We start from the raw sequence: 3,462 nt of genomic DNA, 5'->3' as shown, positions 1-3,462 counted from the left end.
TACAAACCGATACACCTGTCAACGAAACGCAAGGCGCGGAATACCTTGAACGCGCTGGCTTGAATGCTTGCGAATGGGAGGCGACAGGATTCCGCACCAGCGAATGGGAACAAGGCGACAAGACGCTGCATTCAACGCGCTTCACGTATCGCCGTGTAGAAACCATCGAACAAGTCATTGACCCGGATTTTGAAGAAGCGTTCCATGACGCACTAAACGTTGTGCCGCTCGATAGCGCTGTCACTAAGCGTGGCGCACATGCGAGCGTGATCTTGCTAGGCGACATGCAGTTCGGCAAAATTGACGGTGGCCTTGATAAGGCGTTGCGCGTGGCGTTCGCTATCGCTGACAACGCCGTCGCAGCTGCTGTTGCTAGTAATCCTAGTGAGATTCTAATTGCTCTCGTTGGCGATCACGTTGAGGGTTTCGTGAGCCAAGGTGGCCGCAACGTTTGGCGCACGCAGCTAAGTCTCAGTGAACAAGTTCGCTTATTCCGTCGCGTGGTGCTGCGAATGATTAAACGCATTGAAATGATGCTGCCAGGCGCGACGCTTACTGTAGCGGCTGTGCCTGGTAATCATGGCCGCGTGAGCGTTAACGGCGCTGCGACACGTTACAGCGACTCCCACGACACCGACTCGATTCAAGCAATGGCAGATTTTCAAGCCACGCTAGGTGATGACATTAACGCCATTCGTTTCATGACACCGATTGACGATGAAATCGCTTTAGGTGTGCGTGTAGGTGGCACAAACTTTGTTCTCACGCATGGCAATGAATTTAAACCAGGTAAAGCGCTTGAATACTGGCAAGGCCAATCCTTTGACACAGGCGACGCTACGCGAATTGGTTTCCACCAGGCTGACGTAATGCTGTCTGGTCACTATCATTCATTCCAAGTTATGACTAGCGGGCAGCGCATGTGGATACAGTCACCAGCAATGGAACTTGAATCAACTTATTACCGTCACGCTAAAGGTGTTGGTGGTGATCCTGGTGCCGTCGTGTTGTCTGCGCTGAATGGTGAAGTGTTTGCACTGGACATGATTAAGCCATGAACGAGGTGGAGGTTCGAGAGCATTGCCCTGACCATTCGGGCGATCCTAAGCCACGCATTAACAGGTGTGCGCATGGCTTGATGTATCCACTTAAAGGCGCGGTGTTCCGTGAACCAGATAGACCGATTTGGCAAGCGTGGGTGGGTTTAATTCATATCGGTGAACATGATGACTGGCAGAGCGCATTCAATGCAGCGATTGAGGCTGAGGCTCTATACAGGGCAAAGGACGTTTAGATATGACTAAAGACGAATTACAGGACATAGCGTCTGAACTTATCACCGCTCATTTACCGTCACTGATTGCGCATTACGCGGCAGATCATGAGAGCCGATTCATTCTCTACTCGAATGGACTTCATTGCGATTGCGACGATTGCTATGCGGTTGAACTGAGCGTAAGGGGCATGAGTGAACCTGACCTTAAACGGTTAGAGCATTTAATCAACACAGCACGGATTGAAGTTACATTCAACGATGGAGGCAACGATGTTTAACCCACGCATTCACCCGACTGGCGTAACACACATTGACCTATGTAGTGACGATATTGTGCCAACGCTGCAAGAGCGGCTTGTCGGCCAAACGATTGCCAAAATCAACGATCCGTACACAATCACATTGACTGACGGCACAGTGCTTGAATTGAGCCCTGCGGGAGACTGCTGCGCGTGGGGCGATATATCAATCACGGAACTAAAAGACTCGCAGCACATGATCACACGAGTTCAAGCGGTCGAAGAGACGGCAGACGAATATAGCGACAACGGCTCTATGAAAATCTTTCTACTCACTGACGCTGTCCCTGTTGCTGAATTGAATTACGAATGGAACTCTGGTAACGGCCACTACTTCTACGGCATAACGCTCACCGTTACGCCTGCTAAGGCTGGTGCTGAACAATGATGGGCGAATTGTGGACGTTAACGTTTGAAGAACTACCTGGCTTAGACGTTGTAGGCGCGGGAACTGTTCTGCTAGACCATAACGGTGAGGCTTTGCAGAGCGACATTGCAGGCCATTGGTTTTACGCTGGCTGTAAAGATTTTATTGGATCCCCTGGCGACAATATGGACGGGGAACTTAGATGTGTCCACTACGTGCCACCAGAGGTGAAACCATGATTAATCCTGCCCGGTTCGTATCACGACCCGTCGAAATTCAAGCCGTACAACTGACCCCAGATAATGCAGATCAAGTCGCGGCATGGTGTGGAGGGCGAGTAATCCGAGAAGAAAAGCCGTCCGATCCGACAGACGTGTATATCGCCCTGGAAATTCCAACGCTTGAAGGAAATATGCGCGGCGATATAAGCGACTACATTATTCGCGGGACGCGGGGCGAATACTACCCATGCAAGCCCGATGTATTCCAAAACAAATACGCAAAGGTGAAACCATGAACGACACCGCTCTACAGGTAGCAACTAAAGCGCTATTCGATGCTGCTGCCGACCCTAACGGCTGGTTGCCTGAACCGCACAAGATGGGTTCACTGGTGGACATTGATCCTACGAAAGGCTATCTCGAAATTGCCGGATATTTCGGGTTTGAAATCAATGTCGATCACGCCGCTAGGGCTGTCGTTGAAGCGCTCGAAGATGCCGACCTAATCAACCACGACACCAGTAAGGCTGAGTCATGACTTTACCTAAAATCTCTAGCGCTGATCACTTGTCGTTAGCGCTCTCATACCGCGATACCGCTGCCACTGAATTGTTTAACGCTATAGGTCTAACAGGTTGGCGTGAACGCAACGATTGGCCGATGAGCATTAACCGGCTTGACGCTGCTATCAGCGCTGCTACTACTGCCCGTTACCATTTGCGGGCAGCAATGAAATTGCATGAGGCAGAGTCATGAAAACGGCTGACGAAATACTCGCAGAAATTAAGGCTCTGCATACGCCATTCAGAGTGCTTGATCCATACGCGGGCGAATGTCAGCAATGTATAGACGGTGAGCATGAATATCTTGAAGATAAATTCGGCTATCCGCTGTGCGCTGAGCCTGACTATTACACCTGCTATGAATGCTCGCTGCGAGCGAGCGACAGGCACGGCTATTTAGAATACCCCTGCAAAACTGCTAAGACTTGGATTGAATCATGACTAACACACCAACCGCAAGCACACAAACAATTACGCAAATCATGCTCGAATACGGGCAAGCGATCCGTGGAGACTGGTCAGATTTTGACGGTCGTAGCGAAAAACTAATTATTGAGGAATGGGTATCTGAAATCAATCACCCAACTAACACGACTATCGAACAATGGCGGTCTGAGTTAGGGATATGCGCTGACGGTAAAGGGCACTGGTCTTACTACTGTGACAATAACTGCCCTACATATGCCGCTAAAGAATCGGGGTCGAAGTAATCATGACCGATAAATCATTTATCAGT

Source organism: Pelobates fuscus, unplaced genomic scaffold (genome assembly GCF_036172605.1).
Source record: "Pelobates fuscus isolate aPelFus1 unplaced genomic scaffold, aPelFus1.pri scaffold_77, whole genome shotgun sequence".
Classification (NCBI taxonomy): domain Eukaryota; kingdom Metazoa; phylum Chordata; class Amphibia; order Anura; family Pelobatidae; genus Pelobates; species Pelobates fuscus.
The sequence above is the reverse complement of the archived record's forward strand: the minus strand, read 5'-3'. Positions refer to the sequence as shown.